The sequence below is a fragment of the Mustela putorius genome, unplaced genomic scaffold (assembly GCF_011764305.1).
Source record: "Mustela putorius furo isolate JIRA1106 unplaced genomic scaffold, ASM1176430v1.1 tig00003854_pilon_pilon_pilon, whole genome shotgun sequence".
NCBI classification, from domain to species: Eukaryota; Metazoa; Chordata; class Mammalia; order Carnivora; family Mustelidae; genus Mustela; species Mustela putorius.
The window spans coordinates 1,662,363-1,685,054 of NW_025422006.1; the positions used below are offsets into that span (position 1 = coordinate 1,662,363).

Below are 22,692 nucleotides of genomic sequence, written 5' to 3' on the forward strand. Positions count from 1 at the left end.
GAAAAAAAATGAAAAAATGAAGAAAAATATAAAAAGTGACTAGGAAATATAACTGTGGAAGAGGGAATTTTAACAGTAGACTATTTTCACAATTCTTTATTTGAAAAAAAAAAAATTATTTCTTTAATTGGGGCAGGGAGGGGAGAGAGAGTCCCAGGCAGACCCTGTGCCAATCTGACATGGGGCTCAGTCCCATGATGCTACGCTCATGACCTGAGCTGAAATCAAGCATTGGAAGTTTAACCAACTCTTACCCCAGCCACCCCTATTTTCACAATTCTATGTAAAATAATAAGAGAGTAAAAATAATTAAAAGAAAGCTTTGATAAATTAATAGATTCCTATGAAAATACATTTATTAGGGGCGCCTGGGTGGCTCAGTGGGTTAAAGCCTCTGCCTTCGGCTCGGGTCATGATCCCAGGGTCCTGGGATCGAGCCCCACATCGGGCTCCCTGCTTGTGGGAAGCCTGCTTCCCCCTCTCTCTCTGTCTGTCTCTCTGCCTGCTTGTGATCTCTGTCTGTCAAATAAATAAATAAAATCTTAAAAAAAAAAAAAGAAAATACATTTATTAAAAGTGACAATTTATATAATAAAAGCATAAATTTATAAGCAAATTTTAGGGGTGCCTGGGTGGCTCAGTGGGTTGAGCCTCTGCCTTCAGCTCAGGTCATGATCCCAGGGTCCTGGGATCGAGCCCCACATCGGGCTCTCTGCCCAACAGGGAGCCTGCTTCCTCCTCTCTCTCTGCCTGCCTCTCTGCCTACTTGTGATCTCTGTCTGTCAAATAAATAAATAAAATCTTCAAAAAAAAAAAAAAAGCTGTTATAAGCAAATTTTATTAGAGGAAATGAAGAAATTTTACTCTCTCACAAAACCGCATCGGTCATAGAAAGTTTCACAGAAGAATTCTACCAAAAAGATGGAAAGTTTCAAGTTAGTAAATGGAACACGTATAACATTTGGATCGAAACCTGATGGAAAGTGTACAAAAAACCTGGACAAATCTTAGTAATGAATATTGATTAAAATTTTTTAAATATTAGCAGAAACAAACAACATATTAAAAATAAAACCTCACCAGGTTGAATTTATCAAAAAATGCCAGGATGCCTCAGTATTTGGAATTGTCAGTATAACGAATCATAGACATAGATCTAAGGAAAAAATCATAAAATTTCTCCCCTAGGCACTTGAAAAGATCTTTTACAAAATACAACACCCTTTATTTTTTGGGAGCTTGTACTCATGACCCGGCGATCAAGACTTGAGCTGACATCCAGGGAGTCTGATATTTAACCAACAGAGCCACCCAGTTGCCTCTCAATGCCCATTTATACTCAAAAAAATAAATAAATAAAAAATCACTGCAGTAGGAATTGACGTATCCCAGAACTAAAACAAGTTTCTTCCTTAATATGTAAAACAATAGAAACATTTTCTTAAGTTCAGAATCAAAGCAAGTATATTAACTTTTTACTGCTGGCATTAGCCAATAAAATCAGTAAGAAGATAATGAGAGTTGTGTAAATTTTAAAAATGAAACTATTTGCAGAAGAAATAAAATACATCTAGAAAGCTCAGTAGTCAATAATTAAAAAAATTACTGAATAATGTATTGGGATTTTAAATGAATACACAAAATTAATAGCCTTCATTTAACAAAAAGTTATGACAGTAAGAAAAATCTCAACATCTTTTTTAAAAAGATAAAATACTTAGGAGTAGAATGTGAAAGCTGAAAGAAGAAATTTTTTTTTTTTTAAGGTTTTATTTATTTATTTGACAGGCAGAGATTACAAGTAGCCTGAGAGGCAGGCAGAGAGAGAGGAGGAAGCAGGCTCCCCATTGAGCAGAGAGCCTGATGCAGGGCTCCATCCCAGGACCCTGGGATCATGACCTGAGCCGAAGACAGAGGCTTTAACCCACTGAGCCACCCAGGCGTCCGAAAGAAGAAAATTTTATACTAGTCACCAAATAGACATGGTCAAATGCTGTCATAAAAATATAAGTTCTTTCTAAGTTGATACAGAACTTTAAGATAATTCCCCAAACAAACAAACAAGGTTTCATGCTGGAGATAAAAGCTGAATTTGCAAAAAAAAAAAAAAAGTTAACAAAAGCCAGCAGATCTTGAAGATGACTGGCAGTGGAGGTTTTGCTAACCATACTCTTAGATCCTAGATAATTGTAACATCGTAGAGTTAGAGCATGAATAGACAGAAAAAGGGAATAAAGTATAAGATCTAGAAATGGACTAAAGTATATTTGGGTAATGTATACTAAATATGGCATACGAAATCACTAAGGAAAAGAGGAATTCTTTAAATAAGTGTCATTGTGACAGTGAGCTAGCCATTTGGATAAAAGATAAAATTGAGTCCATACTTTATAATATAAACCAAAACAAATTCCAGATATGTTAAGAAATCTAAATAGAAGAAACAAAACCACATAGTTTCTAGAACAAAAAGAGAGAATTCTTTTATAACTTGGGTATGGGTAAGGACTTCCGAATTATTACTCAAACCAAAAGCAGTAAGCAAAGTGATTAAGAAATTTGCATTCAAAAATACGGGGTAGGGGCACCTGCGTGGCTCAGTCAAGCTTCTGCCTTCACTTGGGATTCTGGGGTCCCGAGATTGAGCCCAGCATCCAGCTCTCCACTTAGTGGAGCATGTTGCTTTTTCCTCTCCACCCTGCATCCCCTCCTCTTGTGTACATTTTCTCTTTCTCTCTCAAATAAACAAAATCTTAAAAAAATAAGAAATGAAACTAATTTAAAAATAATGGTATGCTAAAAACATAAGCAGGACAAGACAGATAATGCATTTGGAATAATATTTGCAATTTACCTCACAGATAAAGAGCTAACTCACTAATATATAAAAAGTTTCTTAAAATTTTTATTTTTTAGTTCAAGCATAATTAACATAGTGTTATATTAGTGTCAGGTGTTTGATAGTTATTCAGCAATTCTGTGTATTATACACAGTGCTCATTATAAGTGTACTCTTTTTCTTTTTTTTAAAAGATTTTATTTATTTATTTGTCAGAGAGAGAGGGAGAGAGCGAGCGAGCACAGGCAGACAAAGTGGAAGGCAGAGGCAGAGGGAGAAGCAGGCTCCCTGCCGAGCAAGGAGCCCGATATCAAACTCGATCCCAGGCTGCTGGGATCATGACCTAAGCCGATGGCAGCTGCCCAACCAACTGAGCCACCCAGGTGTCCCTATAAGTGTACTCTTAATCCCCTTCACCTATTTCACCCATCTCTCCACACCCCTGCCCCCAGCCCTGGCAGCCACCAGTTCTCTATATTTTATATATTTATAATCTATCTATCTATCTGTCTATCTATCTATCTTTATTTCTTAAATTCACACAGCAAAGTCATGTAGCTTATATCTTTCTCTGACTGTATTTCACTTAGCTTTATATCCTCTGGATTCATTTGTTGCAGATGGCAAGATTTGATTCTTTTTTTTAATGGCATATATATATAATATATATATTATATATATGCCACATCTTTAGCCATTCACCAATGGATGGACAGTTGGGTTGCTTCCATATTTTGGCTGTTGTAAATAATGCTGCAGTAAACATAGGGGTGTGTATATCTTTTAGGATTAGTGTTGTTGTTTTCTTTGGGTAAATAGCCAGTAGTGGAATTACTGGATTATATGGTAATTCTATTTTTTTTTTTAAGATTTTATTTATTTATTTGACAGGAGAGAGATCACAAGTAGGCAGAGAGGCAGGCAGAGAGAGAGGAGGAAGCAGGCTCCCTGCCAAGCAGAGAGCCCTATGTGGGGCTCGATCCCAGGTCCTTGGGATCATGACCTGAGCCGAAGACAGAGGCCTTAACCCAGAGCCACTCAGGTGCCCCGGTAATTCTATTTTTAATTTTTAATTTTTTGAGGAACTTCTGTACTGTTTCCGTAGTGACTGCATCAGTCTGCATTCCTACCAACAGTGCAGGAGGCTTCCCTCTTCCACACTTGTTTCTGTGTGATTTTAGCCATTAAGAAAGGTATGAGGTGATACCGTAGTTTTGATTGCATTTCTCTCATGATGAATGATGAGCATCTTCCATGTTCTGTTGGCCATCTCTCTGTCTTCTTTGGGTAAATGTCTGTTCATGTTTTCTGCCCTTTTTAAATGTTTTGTTGTTGTTGCTGTCTTTTTTGGTGTTGAGTTGTGTAAGTTCTTTTTGTGTTTTGGGTATTAACCACTTATCAGGTATATTCTTTGCAAATATTTTCTTCCATTCAGTAGGTTATCTTTTAGTTTTGTTGATGGTTCCTTCACTGTGCAAAAGCTTTTAATTTGGGTGTAGTCCAAATACTTTCATTTTGATTTTATTTCCCTTGGCAACGGAGACATACTAGAAAAATCTATGACTGATGTCGAAGTGATTACTGCCTGTGTTGTCTTCCAGGAATTTTATGGTTTCAGGTCTTATATTTAGGTCCCTACTCCATCTTGAGTTTAATTTTGTTTGTGGTCTAAGAAAGTGGTTCAGTTTCATTCTTTTGTATGAAGCTATTCTGTTTTCCCAACACCATTTGTTGAAGAGACTGTCCTTTTTCCATTGTAGAGTCTTGTTTTCTTTGTCAAAGATTACTTGACCACATAATTGTGCGTTTATTTCTGGTCTCTTTGTTTTGTTCCATTGATCTGTGTGTCTGTTTTTGTGCCAGTACCAAACTGTTTTGACGACTGCAGCTTTGTATATAACTTGAAGTCCAGAAATGTGATGTCCCAGCTTTGCTTTTCTTTTTCAAAACTGCTTTGGCTATTTGGGGTCTTTTGTGGTTTCTTAAAAATGATATGATTTTATCTGTGAAAAATGCTCTTGGTATTTTGATAGGGATAGCATTAACTATATAGATTGCTTTGGGTTGTATGGACATTTTAACCATTCTTGTTTTTCCAATCTGTGAGCATGGAATTTCTCTTCATTTTGTCATTTAAAAATTTTTTTTTATCAGTGTTTTTTATTTTTAGAGTGCAGACAGGTCTTTCATCTCCTTGGTTAAGTTTATTTGTACGTATGTTATTATTTTTGGTTCAGTTGTAAGTGGGATTGTTTTCTTAATTTCTCTTCCTGCTATTTCATTATTAAATGTATAGAAATGCAGTATTTCTGTATATTGATTTTGTATCCTGTGATTTTATTCAATTCTTTGATCAGTTCTAGTAGTTTTTTGGTGGAGTCATTTGGGTTTTTGGTATATGTATGTCATCTGGAAATGGTGACAGTTTTACTTCTTCCTTAGCAGTTTGGATGCGTTTTATTGCTGTAGCTAGGACTTCCAGTACTATGTTGAATATAAGAGTGGTGAGAGTGGACATCCTTGTCTTCTTCCTTACCTTAGGGGAAGTGCTTTCAGTTTTTTTTTTTTTTAAAAGATTTTATTTATTGACAGAGAGAGATCACAAGTAGGCAGAGAGGCAGGCAGAGAAAGAGGAGGAAGCAGACTCCCTGTCAAGCAGAGAGCCCGATGCGGGACTCGATCCCAGGACCCTGAGATCATGACCTGAGCCGAAGGCAGCGGCTTAACCCACTGAGCCACCCAGGCACCCCGCTTTCAGTTTTTTACCATTGCAAATGTTAGCTGTTTCTCAAATATAGATCTGTTACTGAGGTATGTTCCCTCTAAATCTACTTTATTACGGGTTTTTATCTTTTTTTTTTTTTTTTAAGATTTTATTTATTTATTTGACAGACAGAGATCACAAGTAGGGAGAGAGGCAGGCAGAGAGAGAGGAGGAAGCAGGCTCTCCACGGAGCAGAGAGCCTGATACGGGGCTTGATCCCAGGACCCTGGTCCCAGGAAGGCAGAAGCTTTAACCCACTGAGCCATCCAGGAACCCCCCTGGGGTTTTATCTTGAATGGATTTTTACTTTGTCAGATGCTTTTTTTGCATTTACTGTAATGGACATTATTTTTTTTTTTATGATCTTGATTTTTATTGTCTTGTTGATGTGATGTATCACATTGATTTGCAAATATTAAGCCATCACTGCATCCCAGGAATAAGTCCCATTTGATCCTGGTGAATGATTCTTTGGATGTATTATTGGTTCAGGTTGCTGTTACTTATTGAAGATTTTGCATCTGTAGTCAGAGATATTGGCCTGTAGTTCTCTCTCTTTTTTGTAGTGTTTTCATCAGCATTAGGGTACTGTGGGCCTCATAGAATGCATTTGGAAGCTTCTCTTCCTGTTTTTTTGGGGGATAGTTTGTGAAGAACAGATATTCATTTTTAAATGGTAGACTTTCCCCACAAAGCCATTTGTTTCTGGACTTTTGTTTGTTGGAAATTATTTGATTACCGATTCAGTTTTGTTGCTAATAATAGATCTGTTCGAATTTTGTTTCTTCCTGATTAAGTTTTGGGAGATCATGTGTTTCTAGGAATTTACCCATTTCTTCTGAGTTGTTCATTTTGTTTTGTTTTTATTTGTAGTGATCATTTGTATTTCTGTGTTATTTCCCATCTTTCATTTCTGATTTTGAGCCCCCCCCCTTTGTTGAGTCTGGCTAAAGGTTTATCAATTTTGTTGATGTTTTCAAGGAACCAGGTTCTGGTTTCATTGATCTCTTCTGCTTTTGTGGTGATGGTGGTTTTCTATTTTGTTTATTTCTGCTCTTGCCTTTATTCTTTCCTTTGTTCTACTGGGTGTAGGCTTTGTACTTCTTTTTCTAGTTCTTTTAGGTGTAAGGTTAGGTTGTTAATTTTTGTTTTGTTTTGTTATGTTTTGCTTTTGAGGTAGGCCTGTGTTTCTATAATCTCTTAGAACTTTTGCTGCATGCCAAAGATGTTGGGCTGGTTGTATTTTTATTTTCATTTGTCTCCATGTATTTTTTTTTTTTTTTTTTACTTCTTATTGTTTAGTAGCTTGTTATTTAACCTCTATGTATATTTGTCATTTTCAGATTTATTTTTTTTTACTTCTTCTTATTGTTTAGTAGCTTGTCATTTAGCCTCTATGTATATTTGTTATTTTCAGATTTATTTTCTTGTGCTTGATTTCTAGTTTCATAGCATTGTGGCTAGAAAAAAATGCAGGATACAATTTCAGTATTTTTGAATTTGTTGAGACATAGTATGTGGCCTGACATGATCTAGGGTGTGTTCTCTGTGCACTTGAAAAGACTGTGTACTCTGTCTTAGTAGGAAATGTTCTGCATAGATCTGTTAGATCCATCCAGTCCAGTGTGTCATTCAAAGCTAGTATTTCCTTGTTGATTTTGTTTCTGTGATCTATCCATTAATGTAAGTGAGGTGTTTTAGTTCCCTACTGTTATTGTATTACTATCGATTGTTTGCTTTATGTTTGTTAATAATCTTTTTTGTACTCTGGTAAGTGTATGTTGGAGGGTGGGAGTCTGCAGGAAAACATGAAGGTGGGGCACAGTGCCAGCAAAGTCTGTGCCAGTCCGCTCTGAGGGGAACTGCAGCCGCCTAGGGAGGCTGCAGGCTGAGGTGGAGGGGGTGAGTCTGCAGGACATGGGCGTGTGTGCGCTGTTAGGAGGCTAGAGAGAGTTGAACTGTGCCGTCCCTGTATCTCTGCTGGGAGTTCGGATGTTGGATGACACTCATTAGCTCCTTTGCACTTAGAGACATCTTCCAAAGATTCCTGATCTGTTAGTACTCGCTTTGAGATTAGTAAATAAGCGTTTTTCTTGAGTTCCTCAAGTGTTTTTGGAACTGCTGATTCTATGCCGTAACTCAGCGGAACTGTTTGTTGTGCTGTCTCTTTAAGGGCAGAGACTCAGTTTACTTTTACCCTCCTGCTCTCCCAGAGCCTATCCCACTGATTGTTCAAGTTCCAGGTGCTAAGCCCCACTGATTGTAAGACTTGCTAAACCAGCCCCTCTAGTTGTCAGAGTCCAGTGGTACCGGAATTTGTCGTCTTTGGGCAGGTCCCCATGGCTGGGGTGCCGGGAGGGGCCTCTGCTCCTCTCTTCTCTCCACACCTCCGCCATCCTGTGTGGATAGTTCTCTGGGTCTTTTTGGCTCTAGACCGCATCTCCACCGTTCCTACCCTCCTCACTGGGGCCTCTTGTCTACATTTAGCTGTAGAGAGTCTATTCTGCTAGTCTTCAGATCATTTTCTGGATTATTTATACTGATGGTGGGTGTTACCTAGTTGTATGCATGGAGCAAGGTGAACACAGGATTGTCTATTCCACCATTTCCTCAGAAGTCCTGAAATGCAAATGATTTTTTATGTTGCTTTTGTATTATGCAACTTTATTAAGTTAATTAATTAATTAATTGGTTTTTAAAAAAAGATTATTTATTTATTTAACAGATCACAAGTAGGCAGAGAGGCAGGCAGAGATGGGGGAAGCAGGCTCCCTGCTGAGCAGAGAGCCTGATGTGGGGCTCTTTGCAGGACCCTGAGATCATGACCTGAGCTGAAGGCGGAGGCTTAACCCACTGAGCAACCCAGGCACCCCAAGTTTATTAATTTCTAATAGCCTTTTCAGCAGAGTCTTCAGGATTTTCTGTATTAACATTATGTCACCTGTATATAGAAACTATTTTACTTCTTGTTTTCTAATTTGGATGCCTTTATTTCTTCTTCTTCTCTGATTTCTTTGGCTCAGACTTCCATATTATGTTCAAAGCAGTGGCAGGAGTGAGCACTCTTGTCCTAGTCTTGTCTTCAGGAAAAAACCGGTTTTGGCTGTTCACCTTAGAGTATGCTTGTTTTGTGGACTTGTCATACGTGGCCTTTGCAATTTGAAGTAAGTATTTATTTATTTATATATTTATTTGACACAGAGAGAGAGAGAGAGCGCGAGAGCGCGCACGTGCGCAATCACAAACAGGCAGGGAGGCAAGGGGGAGGGAAGCAGGCTCCCTGCTGAGCAGAGAGCCTGTGCCACGCTTAATCCCAGTACCCTAAGATCATGACCTAAGCTGAAGGCAGAGGCTTAATTGAGCCTCTGAGTTAAGCCACTCAGGTGCCCCTTTGTGCCCTATTATTTGAGAGATGTTTGTTTGTTTTTTTAATGAAAGGATGTTGAATTTTGTCCAATGTTTTTTCTGTGTCTGTTGAAATAATGGGATTTTTAGATTTTGTTCTATTAACACAGTGTATCATATTGGTTGGTTTGCATATGTTGAACCTTCTTTGTATCCCAGTGATAAATCTTACTGGATCGGGTTATAGGGTGGAAAATACATTGAAAAGATGTGGAGAAATAGTTAAAAGTCATTAAACAGCCCCAGGAGTACCAAAATACACAGCAGTTGTAAAGAATTAGATCTGCATGTACCACTGTTTTGCTTTTGCACCTTTGTCATCAGTTGGCCATTCTCTTGTGGGACTGTTTCTGGGTTCTTTGCTCTGCTCTATGTCTTTCCCTTTTCTAACACTACATTGTCTTGGTTACTGTAGCTACAGAGTTTCTTTTTCAAAATTTCAAGGCTGCTACACTCCTACCATACAGGTTTTAGTATCTGTATATATATGTATACAAAGATCCTACTGGGATTTTGTAAAGATTACATTAAATCTGTGGATGGGTTTTGAGGAACTAACATTTTTGCCATGCTGCCTTTCCAGTTACATGGGTCTTGTTTGAGTTCCGTCATTAGTGCTTTATAGTCTGCATAGAGATCCTTGACATATTTTGTTAGATTTAATCCTGATTTGGGGGGAAGCTATTATTAAATTTTTTTAAAACAAGACTTTTTTTTTTTAACTGCTAAGTAAATTTCATATACCTATATCTGTATATATCACATTACTTTGTCCATTAAGGCATTGAAAGACCCTTAGTTTGTTTCTGTATCTTGGATATTGTAAGTGATGCTGCAAGCGAAATGGGGATACGAGTATCTGTTCAAGTTAGTGGTTTGTTTTCTTCAGATAATACACAGATGGGAGTTGCTGGATTATGTGATAGTTTTTTTTTTTTTATTAAGAAAACTGCATGCTGTTTCCCACTGTGGCTGCACCAATTTACATTCCCACCAATAGTGAGCAAATGTTCCCTTTTTTCAGTGTTCTTGCCAACATGTTATTTTATTTTCCTTATAATAGCCATTCTGACAGGTATGAAGTGATAGCTCATCGTGGTTTGGATTTGCATTTTCCTGATGATTTGTGACATGGAGAGTCATGTACTCGTTGGCCGTCGTTAAGTCTTTGTATTTATTATCAAGACTGACATTGAGCTTACTGCTTCTAGGAGTTTTATAGTTTTAGGTTCTACATTTAAGTCTTTAATCTACTTTCAGTTAATTTTTGTGAATAGTGTAATATCGTTGTCCAGTTTCATTACTCTGCATGTCGCTGTCCTCCTTTCCAAAAACATTGATTTAACAGTGTGTTTTCTGTGGGTGCTTGGGTGGCTCAGTTGGTTAAGCGTCTGCCTATAGCTCAGGTCATGATCCCAGGATCCTGGAATTGAGCCCCATATTGGTCTCCCTGCTTAGCCTCAGCGGGGAGTCTGCTTCTCCCTCTCCTTCTGGCTGCCACTTCCCCTGGTTGTACTCTCTCTGTCAAATAAATAAATAAAATCTTAAAAACAAAAAAAACAAAACCAGTCTGTATTTCCCAATTGTTTATTTCTAGCTCCTTGATCATAAATTAATTGGCTCTTTATGAGAGGGTTAATTTCTGGTCTCTCTGTTGTGTTCCACTGACCTATATGTGCCTGTTTTTATGTCAATACCATACGATTTGATTACTATACTTCTGCAGTATTGTTTGAAGTTAGGGAGTGTGATATTCCAGATTTGTTGGTTTTTCTCAAGGTTCCTTTGCATATTTGGGATCGTCTGTGGTTTTAGGATTTTAGGATTGCTTATTTCTGTGAAAAACACAGTCGGAATTTTATTGGGGATTGTGTTGAATTTGAAGGTTTGTTTGGATAGTATGCATATTTTACAGTTCTTCCAGCCCATGGACATTGAGTATCTTTCCATTTATTTGTCTTCAATTTATTTCAGCAGTGTCTTATTACAGTTTCAAGTGTACAGTTCTTTCACTTTTTTTTTTTTTTAAAGATTTTATTTATTTGAGGGGGGAAGAGTGAGAAAGTTGGGTTTGATCTCACAATGACCTGAGCTGAAATCAAGAGTCAGATGCTCAACTGAGCCATCCAGGTGCCCTGGTCTTTCACCTTCTTAAATTTCTCTCTAATTGTATTCACTTTGGTGCAGTTGTAGATGGAACTGTTTTCTTAATTTTTCTGATAGTTTATTATTAGTGTATAGAACTAACAGGGTTTTTCTGGTATATTGATTTTATATCCTGCAGCTTTCCTGGATTCTCTATTTTGTTTACAGTCTTTAAGGTTGTCTCTATGTAATATGTCATCTAAAAATAGTGACAGTTTTACTTCTTCCTTTCCAGTCTGGAGGCCTGTTATTTCTTGCCTAGTTGCTCTACATAAGACTTTCAATAATATGTTGAATAAAAGTGATAAGAGTATTTATTCTCAGTTTTAGTAGGATGTTATTTGTGGGTTTGTAACATACATGCTTTATTTTGTTGAGATACATTTCCTCTATACACACTTGTCATAAATGTTGAATTTTTAAAAAGTTTTTTCTGCAGCTGTTCAGTTGATCATACAATTCTTACTCTGTAAATGAAATTATTTAATTTTCTAATTGTTTATTGCTAGTATATGGAAATATGGTTTTTTCCCACTTAAATCAAGTATCCCATGAGACTTAAACACAAATTTTTTATTTTAATTTCCGTATTGATAATTACAGTGTTATATTAGTGTCAGGTGTGCAATATAGTGATTCAGCTATTCTGTACGTTACACAGTGCTTATCATCATAATTGTGCTCTTTTATCTCTGTCACCTATTTCACAACCCCCCTCTTCTGCTAACCATCAGTTAGTTCTCCTTAGTTATGAATCTTTTTCTTGGTTTGTCTCTCTTTTGTTTTCTCCTTTGCTCATTTGTTTTCTTTCTTAAATTACAAATATGAGTGAAATCATATGGTATTTGTCTTTCTCTGACTTATTTCATTTAGCATTATACTATCTAACTTCATCTATGTTGTTACAAATGGCTAGATACTCTTGTGGCCGAATAGTACCCCATCGTGCGTGTGTGTGTGTGTGTGCGCGCGCGCGCTAACGCGCTAGCACCTGCATACACCACTCTTTATCCATTCATCTATGGATGGACACTTGAGCTGCTCCTATAATTTAGCTGTTGCAAATAATGTCACTAAACAGGGGTACATGTATCTCTTCAAATTAGTGTTTCTGTATTTCGGGGGTAAATACCCAGTAGTGCATTTACTGCATCATATAATAATTCTATTTCTAACTTTTTAAAAAATTTATTTATTAGAGAGTGAGAGAGAACATAAACACGGGAAGGGGTGGAGGGAGAGGGAGAAGCAGACTTCCCACTGAGCAGGGAGCCCGACGTAGAGCACATTCCCAGGACCCTTGACCTGAGCTGAAGGCAGATGCTTAACCAACTGAGTCACTCAGGTGCCCCTCTATTTTTAACTTTTTGAAGAACCTCCATTTTGTTTTCCATGGTTGTTGCACCAGCTTGCATTTTTACCAACAGTGTATGAGGGTTCCTTTTTTCCACATGCTTGCCAGGCTTACTGTTTCTTGTTTTTTTGATTTTAGCTCTTCTGACAAGTGTGAAGTGATACCTCATTTTGATTTTGACTTGTATTTCTTTGATGATAAATGATGTTGAGCGTCTTTTCATGTGTCCGTTGGCTATCTGTATGTCTTTGGAGAAATGTCTGTTCATGTTGTCTGCCCATTTTTGGATTTTTTGGGGTGGGTTGTTGAATTGTAGGAGTTGATAATTTTCAGTTAATTTTTGTGTGTGGTGCAAGGGAATTGTCTATTTTTATTTTATTATTATTATTACTTTTATTTTTAAGATTTACCCATCCACTTTAAAGAACGGGAGGAGGGGCAGAGTGAGAGGGAAAGAGTATCAAGCAGACTGTGCTGAGCATAGACCTCAGTGCAGGGCTGTATTCTCATGACCCTGAATTCATGACCTGAGCTGAAACCAAGAGTTGGACATTTAACTGACTCAGCCACTCAGGCACCCCTAGTTTTATTCTTTTACATGTAGCTAACTGTCCAGTTTTCCTAAGACCATTTGTTAGAAGAAACTGGTTTTTCCCTATTGTGTATTTTTTCCTGCTTCGTTGAGGATTAATTGACTATATAATTGTAGGTTTATTTCTGGGCACTCCATTCTGTTCCATTGATCTATTTGTCCGTTTTTGTACCAGTACCATACTGCTTTGATTGCTGCAGCTTTGTATTATATCTTGAACTCTAGGATTGTAATAGCTCCAGTTTGTTCTTTAAGATTGCTTTGGCTGTTTGGGGTTTTTTGTTGGTCCAGCTAAATTTTAGGATTGTTTGCTGTAGTTCTGTGAAAAATGCTGTTGGTATTTTGGTAGAGGTTGCATTAAATTTGTAAACTGCTTTGGGCAGGACATTTTAACCTTGTTTGTTCTTCCAATTCAAGTGCATGGAATGTCTTTTCGTTTCTTTGTGTCTCTCTAATTTTTTCCTAAGAGTTTTATAGTTTTCAGAGTACAGAAAACTCTGAAGTTCATTCCTTGGTATTTATTTTATTTTATCTTTTTTTTTTTTTTTGGTGCAGTTATAAATGGAATTTTCTTAATTTCCTTCTCTACTGCTTCATTATTGGTGTATAGAAAAGCAATAGATTTCTGTACATTGATTTTGTATCCTGTGACCTTACTGAATTCATTGAGTAGTTCTGGTCGTTTTTTTGGTGGTCTTTTGCATTTTCTAGATATAGTATCATGTCATCTGCAAATAGTGAAAGTTTTACTTTTCTTTATTTGGATGCATTTTACTTCTTTTTGTTGTCTAATTGCCGTGGCTAGGACTTCAATACTGTATTGAATAAAAGAGATGAGAGTAGACATCCTTGTATTGTTCCTAATATTAGCATGGAAGTTCTCAGCTTTTCCCCATTGTGTATGATGTTTGCTGCAGGTTTTTCATGTAAGACCCTTATTATGTTATGTTTTCTTTAAACCTACTTTGTTGAGGTTTCTTACCATGAATGGACATTGTACTTTTTCAGATATCTTTTCTTTATTTATTGGAAAGATCATTTTTTTTTAATCCTTTCTCTTATTGATGTGATATATCACACTGATTGATTTGTGAATATTGAACTACTCTTACATCCTGGGAATAAATCCCACCTGATTGTGGTGAATGCTTTTTAAAAAGTTTTTACATGTTTAAAAGATTGTTATTAGAGAGTGAGTGAGCAAACAAGGGGCGGGGCAGTGGGAGGGGGAGACATGCTCACTCCCCGTGGAGCGGAGCGCAGTGCGGGCTTGATCCAGGACCCTGAGATCACCACTGAGCTGAAATCAAGAGTCAGATGCCCAGTCAACTGATTGAGCCCCCTGAATGATTTTTTACATGAGTTGTTCCATTTGGTTTGCTAGTATTTTGTTGAGGATATTTGGATTTATAGTTATGAGAAATACAGACTTGTTTGCTCTCTCTTTTATTTGTGGGGTGGGGGGGTCGTTTCTTTTCTCGTTTTGGTATCAGGGTAATGGTGGTCCTGTAGAATGAATTTGGAAGTTTTCCTTTCTCTTCTATTTTTGGGAACAGTTTGAGAAGAGAAGAGAAACTCTTAATAGAAACTCTTTATTTTTAAAATAAATTTACTTATTTGAGAGAGTGAGTGTGTGCGCACATGAGGCAGGGAAAGAGGAACAGAGGGAGAGAGACAAACAGACTCTCTCTTGAGCACAGAGCCTGACGTGGGGCTCCATCCCATGACCGAGATCATGACCTGAGCGGAAATCAAGAGTCAGACGCTCAACCGACTGAGCCACCCAGGTGCCCAGTAAAACTGTTCTTTTAATGTTTGTTAGAATTCACCTAGTTTGAGAAGAAAAGAGAAGAGAAACTCTTAAAAAGAGATATTCTTCTTTTTTTGTTAGAATTCACCTGTGAAGCAGTCTGGTCCTGGACTTTTGTTTGTTGGAGTTTTTGATTACTGATTCAATTTAATTACTGGTGATTGCTCTGTTCATATTTCTGTTTCTTCCTGCTTCAGTTTTGGTAGTTTATATGTTTCTAGGAATTTGTCCATTTCTTTAGGCTGCCGTATATATTGGTGTGCGGCTTTTCATTATCATCTCTTAAAATTGTTTGTATTTCTGTGGAGTTATTTCTCTCTCATTTGTGATTTTGTTTATTTGGATCCTTTCTCTTTTTGATAAGTTTGGCTAGGGGGTTATCAATTTTTTTTAAAGATTTTATTGATTTATTTGACAGAGATCACAAGTAGGCAGAGAGGCAGGGAGAGAGAGAGGAGGAAGCAGATACCTTCTCAGCAGAGAGCTGCTGAGCAGAGAGCATGATGCGGGGCTCGATCCCAGAACCCTGAGATCATGACCTGAGCTGAAGGCCGAGGCTTAACCCACTGAGCCACCCAGGGGCCCTGGGGTTTATCAGTTTTAACAAAGCAGCAGCTACTGGTTTCATTGATCTGTTGGGTTTTTTTTGTTTTGTTTTATTTTGTTTTTTAGTTTCTATATCATTTATTTCCGCTTGATTTTTTTTTTTTAAGATTTTATTTATTTATTTGACAGAGATCGCAAGTAGGCAGAGAGGCAGGCAGAGAGAGAGGAGGGGAAGCAGGCTTCCCACTGAGCAGAGAGCCCGATGCAGGGCTCGATCCCAGGACCCTGGGACCATGACCTGAGCTGAAGGCAGAGGCTTTAATCCACTGAGCCACCCAGGCGCCCCCTATTTCTGCTTGATTCTTTATTGTTTCCTTTTTTCTGCTGGTTTTAGGCTTCCCTTCTTTTTTTTAGCTCCTAGGTGTAAGGTTAAGTTGTGTATTTGAGATTGCTTTTTGAGGTACGCCTTTATTGCTATATACTTCCTTCTTAAGCCCACTTTTGCTGGGGTACGTGGGTAGGTTAGTCGGTTAAGCATCTGACTTTTGGTTTCGGCTCAGGTCATAATCTCCCAGCTTTTGTATCGAGCCCCATGTTGGCTCTGTGTCCAGTGTGGTGTCTGTTTCAGATTCTTTCTTCCTCTCTCTCAAAAAAAATATATTTTTTTAAAAGACCATTTTTACTGCATCCCAAAGGTTTTTTGACCATTGAATATTCATTTTTATCTCTTTGCATTTAATTTTTAAAAATTTCTTCTTTGGTTTCCTGGTTGATCCATTCATCGTTCAGTAGCATGTTGTTTAACCTCAGTGTATTTGTGCTCTTTCCAGTGGCTGACTTCCAGTTTCATAGCATTATGGTCAGAAAAGGTGCATGGTTATGACTTAAGTCTTTTTGTTTGTTGAGGCCTGTTTTGTGACCTAATATGTGATCTTTTCTGGAGAATGTCCCGTGTATAGTGGAGAATAATTTGTATTCTGCTGCTTTCAGATGGAATGTTCTGATTATATCTGTTAATTCCATCTGTTCCAGTGTGTTACGTAAAGCTATTGTTTCCTTGTTGATATTCTGTGTAGGTGATCTCTGTCCGTTGATGTAATTGGGGTCTTAAAGTACCCTACTATTATTGTATTACTATTGATTAGTTCCTCTGTTAATAGCTGCCGTATTTATTTGGGTGCTCCCATATTTGGTGCATAAATATTTATGATTGTGTCTTCTTGTTGAGTAGTCCCCTTTATTATGATATAGTACCCTTTTTCATTTCTTGTTGCAGTCTCTGTTTCAAAGTCTTTTTTGTCCAATATAAGTATTAAAACTCCAGTTTTCTTTTGACATCCAATTTCATGATAAATGTTTCTCCATCCCCTTTTTTAAAGAAAATATTTTATTTATTTATTTGAGAGAGGGAGCACAGGGGGGCAGGACAGAGGGAGAGGCAGACTCCCCACTGAACAGGGAGCCGGACCCAGGGCTCAGTCCCAGGACCCTGAGATCATGACCTGAGCCGAAGTCAGACACTTAACCACCTGAGCCACCCAGGCGTGCCTTTATCCCTTAACTTTCAATCTGTACTGGCGTTGGGTCTGAAATGAGTCTCTTGTAGGCAATATATAGATAGGTCTTGTTTTTTTTTAACCATTCTGACACTGTACATCTTTTGATTAGAGTGTTTAGTCCATTTATATTCAGAGTAGTTATTGATATATATGTGTTTATTGCCATTTTATTACACCTGTCTTTGTTTCTGGAGATTTTCTTCATTTTTTTTTTTTTAATTCAGTTAGTCAACAGACAGTACATCATTAGTTTCAGATGTAGAGTTCAGTAATTCGTCAGTTGCATGTAACATACAGTGCTCATCACATCATGTGTCCTCAGTGCCTATCACCCTGGCAACCCTCAGTTTGTTTCTGTAGTTAAGAGTCTCTCATGGTTTGTCTCCCTCTCTGTATGAAGGTTCCCCTTTCTTCACATCCTCACCAACATCTGTCATTTCCTGACTTGTTCATTTTAGCCGTTTTGGTTGGGGTGAGGTGAGGTGGTATCTCATTGTGGTTTTGATTTGTATTTCCCTGATGCTGAGTAATGTGGAGCATTTTCTCATGTGTCTCTTGGCCATTTGTATGTCCTCTTGGGAAAAATGTGTGCTCACGTCTTCTGCCCATTTCTTGACTGGATTATTTGTGTGTGTGGTTTTTTTGGGTGTTGAGTTTGGTAAGTTCTTATAGGTCTTAGATATCAGCACTTTATCTGATGTCATTTGCAAATATCTTCTCCCATTCTGTAGGTTGCCCTTTAATTCTGTTGATTGTTCCCTTTGCTGTGCAGAAGCTTCTTATCTTGATGAAGCCCCAAAAGTTCATTTTTGGTATTTTATTCCCCTTGCCTTTGGAGATGTGTCTAGCAAGAAGTTGCTGCAGCCAAGGTCATAGAGGTCGTAGAGGTTGCTGCCTGTGTTCTCTAGGATTTTGGTGGATTCCAGTCTCAAATTTAGGTCTTTTATCCATTTTGAGTTTATCTTTGTGTATGGTGTAAGAAAATGGCCCAGTTTCATTCTTCTACATGTGGCTGTCCAGTTTTCCCAACACCATTTGTTGAAGAGACTGTCCATTTCCCATTGGATATTCTTTTCTGCTTTGTCAAAAATCAGTTGACCAGGAGCACCTGGGTGGCTCAGTCGTTAAGTGTCTGCCTTCAGCTCAGGTCAGGATTCCAGGGTCCTGGGATTGAGCCCCGCATCAGGCACCTTGCTCAGCGGGAAGCCTGCTTCTCCCTCTCCCACTCTCCCTGCTTGTGTTCCCTCTCTCACTCTGTCTCTGTCAAATAAATAAATCTTTAAAAAAAAAATAAGCTGACCATATAGTTGAGGGTCCATTTCTGGGTACTCTTTCTCTGTTCCTTTCTCATCTTTGTCACTTTTGATCTTTGCACTCAGAGTCCCTTTAATATTTATTGCAGGGCTTGTTTCATGGTTATGAACTTCTTCAGGTTTTGTTTGGGGAACTTTAGTTGTGGAGTTTGTTCTGCCAGTCTTCATGTTGTTTTCTGGGTTATTTATGCTGATATGTTAGCCAGTTGTACCTCTGGGACAGGGGAACATAGGGTCCTTCTACTCCAGCATCTTCCCAGCTTCCGCCTCTCATGAGACTTTTATTTTTATTTTTTATTTTTTTTATTTTTTAAGATTTTATTTATTTATTTGACAGAGAGAGAACACAAGTAGGCAGAGAGGCAGGCAGAGAGAGAGGAGGAAGCAGGCTCCCTGCTGAGCAGAGAGCCCGATGCGGGACTCGATCCCAGGACCCTGAGATCATGACCTGAGCCGAAGGCAGCGGCTTAACCCACAGAGCCACCCAGGCGCCCTCATGAGACTTTTAAAAACAGCTTTAGTGTCATTGATACAGGTATTTTAAACACACACACACGCTTGATGTTCATGATGTGTATTGTAATGTAGCCATTATCTCATGGTTTCAGGCTCTATAAGCTTGTGAACTTGAGCTGTTTTATACAGAAATATATGGTCATGTTCAATTTTAGTCAAAAGAAAAGTTAAGAATCCAAAACAAAAAAGCCCCAAACCTTAAAGAATGGAGTTCTAATGGGGCAGTATGTGCTTCGCATGAGACAGTACACGGTGCGGTCTCTCAGAGCCAGAATACGAGGGTTTCAAACTAAGGCAGTGCGTGGATTTTCCTCACCGTCGCACCTAAACCATCTGCGCTTCTGAGAGCAGCTGCTGGGGGGGACATGGGTAACGCTGCCACAAGGTGACACAGCTGTGGTCCCGCTGCACTGAGGAGGAGACTGTCTCTCGGCCTTCTCAGGCAGACGGCTTGCTGACGCCAGCGGGTGAGAGGAGTGCCCTGTCTGGAACCCAGGCAGCTCTCGGAGACACCTCTCAGTATGGCTGACCCGTGGACAACAGGGTTTGAGCTGCACAGGTCCACTCTACGTGGACTTTTTATGAAATGATTTTGTAAATGTATTTTAAGATTTCTTAACATTTTTTTTCTAGCTTACTTTATTCTAAGAATGCATTATGTAATACATTTAACATACAAAATATGTGTTAATTGGCTTATTGGTAAGGCTTCTGGTTAAGAGTAGGTGATCAGTAGTTCAGTTTTTGGTGAGTCAAGATATATGTGGATTTTTGGCTGCACAGGGGGTTGGCTCCCTTACCCCAATGTTGTTGAGCTGTACCCCGTGGCAGACTTAGGGAAAAAACGAAAGCTTCCGGGGAAAGGGCATAGCTGTGAAGATCTAGATCCTTTGGCGGATGCAGATCAGGATCACGGGAGAGGTGCTGGTGGGGATCAGAAGTTCACGGATGTGTAGCGTGTAGCAGGCATGTTGGGGGCTCCAGTCTTTGTCTCTGAGTTCCACCCTGTCCTTTACTTGGCACAGCTGTTCTGCGCAGCAGCAGGCTCCGTGCTAAGCCCATAAAGGATGCTAGACAGAAGCCGCAAACGGAAGACTGACTCCTTCCTGTCTTCCATTTCCCACAGCTTCATTCTGACGGCACTTCTCCACGCTGGCCGGGGTGGTTCTTTCCGAGAGCAGCAGCCAAGCCCAGTCTGCGACTTCCCCAGCACGGGCAGAACCAGGTACACTGTCAGCCCTAACCACTGGCCCCTAGAACTTACTGCCAAGCCCAGAAATGCACACTGGCCAGGTGGCAGCCCTTTTCCATATGACTGCTGTTGTCACTGAGTGGTGAACGCTCTGTTCCCTCGGCCCAGGAAAATTGCATTTTGTTACCCCCGATTCCATGGAACCCTAGTTCTCAGCCTGTGGTCCATGACCAGCAGTGTCACGTCCTCCCGGGAATGTGCTAGCAGTGCAGATATTCTCAGGCTCCACCTGGTCTATTGAGTCAGTAACTCCAATGCCCGATCAGGAATCTGTGCTCCCCAAGCCCTCCTAACACACACTGACATCTGAGAACCACTGCCTTTGAGTCAGCTTGCTCTTCTGGTCGCCTCGTTAATGATTCTTTTCACTAAATTCTGTTTAAATAACTGGTGTAGGACACCCTCAGACAGTAGCTTTCTACCAGAATGTTTCAGTATGCGTCAGTACCAATCTTTCTTACACCCTTTGAGAAAAAAGGGAACTTCTCCCATCTCATTCCGCATGGAGTACATTACCTCAGATAACTAGCAAACACGACTATCCCTAAGGACATAGATGCAAAAATCCCAAAATAACAAGAAAAATAATTAGTGCTTTGCATCCAGCATCATATTAAAGAGGTTAAACATGATGAAGTGGGAAATTCAACTTAGTAATTAATGCGAGTGTGGATCAGCCTAAGATCAGTCCATGTAAGACACCAGATTAGCAGAATGAAGAGTAAACCAGTCATCTGAGTGCAGAAAAAGCCTTTAACAGAATCTAACATCCTTTCCTAATTACAAAATAGGAAACAAACAAACAAACCAAAACCACCCAACAAACCAGGAAGAGAGGGGGAATGTCCCACAACATGATGAAGGGAATCTATGAAAAACCTCCAGCTAGTATCATACTCGGGGGTGAAGAGCTGGAAGATTTCTCCCTGGAATCAGGAGTAAGACAAGGGGGCTTGCTTTAGCCATTGCTCAGCACTGTAAGTTTTAGCCAGAAAATTAGGCAAAAATAACTAAAAAATATCTAAACGGGAAAGGAAGAAACCTCTCTCTGTTTGGAGAGGATGTGATCTAAAATACACTAAAATAAAAAACCCTGATGAATCCACCCAAAAAAAGAACTACTGGTGCCAGGATACACGGTCAACACACTGTAATCAGTTGTATTTTGGCCCACTGGCAGCGAACGGTCTGAATAACCAGAAATCCCAGGAGCACGCCTAGAAGAGCTGCAGGACTGCTCCGACGGCAGCGCTGCCCGCAGCGATCTGCGGCTTCAGCGCAGCCCCTGTCAGAATGCCTCCCCGCGCCGGAAGTGGAAAAGCGGACTTTAAATTTCACATGAAACAGACACTGAATAGCCAGAACAGTGTTTAAAGAACACAGCTGGAGGACTCACACTTGCTCATCCCAGAGCTTACTACTGTGAACCTGGCTGTCGAAGCCATGTGGAGCTGCAGAAGAACAGACCGGCGGGACGGAATTCACCACACGCGTGCTTCATCGTCCATCAGAGTTTTGACAGCGCTGCAGACACCTTCAGTGGGGAAAGGATCTCTTCATCAAGCGGGGTCTTGAGATCACCGAGTAGTCATTCACGTGAAAGAGACTGATACTGAAATCCTACCTCACGTCACGTATAAAAAGTAATTCAAGATGGGTCAAAGATATAGCATAAAACTTAGGAAATGTGGGTGAATTTTTGTGACCTTGTATTTGTAGAGAATTCTTAGATATGGCAGTAAAATTAAAAAGAGAAGTTGGACTTCATCAAAACTAAAGCTTTTTAAAAAGATTTTATTTATTTTAGAAAGAGAAGGAGACAGGAGGGGGAGGAAGAGAATCTGGAGCAGACACCCTCCCCCTTGCCCCTGAGTAACGTGACATGGGGCTTCATTTCACAACCCTGAGAGGATGACCTGAGCCAAAACCAAGGTCCAGTGCTCAATTGACTGAGCCACCAAGGCACCCCAAATTAAAACTTTTCAAGGACATCATCAAGTAAGAGAAAAGACAACCCACAGAAGGAGAGAAAATATTCACGAAGAGTCTAGTATCCAGAGTATATGAAGAACTCTTAGAACTCAACAACAGAACATCCCCCCAAACAACATCCTTATTCAAAAATAGGTAATGGACTTGATAGACATTTCTCCAAAGATTATATACAACAACACATGAAAAGATGCTCAACGTAACTAGTCATCAGGGAAATGGAGATCCAACCACTATGAGGTACCACTTTAAAACAACCTGAATAGCTATACATGACAAAACAGAGAACAAGTGCTGGTAAGGATATGGAGAAACTGAAGCCTCCTACATTACTGACGGGAACCTAAAATGTGCAGCTGCCGTGAGAAAGACTTTGGTGGTTCCTGAAATGGTTCAACAGAGTTACCATATAAACCAGCAATTACAGTCTGTCACATACCTAAGAACTGAAAGCACGTTCACGTAAAACTCGGACAAGATCCGGACAAGATCGTCATACTAGCATTGTTCATAGTAGCTGAAAAATGGAAACAAGCTAAGTATCCATTTGCATTTGATTGATACAGTGAACAAAAGAAATGTGGTGCACACCGAGGACAGAACCT

General features: G+C 39.3%; 1 long non-coding RNA gene across 1 annotated transcript in view; it reads left to right on the plus strand.

Annotated features, from left to right (window-relative positions):
* Nucleotides 1-22,692, plus strand: part of LOC123387515 — a 30,137-nt gene that overhangs the window by 2,442 nt on the left and 5,003 nt on the right. Inside the window, exon 2 of the long non-coding RNA XR_006601946.1 lies at nt 19,970-20,068. This is a non-coding gene — a long non-coding RNA (uncharacterized LOC123387515). The remainder of the gene's footprint in view (nt 1-19,969; nt 20,069-22,692) is intronic.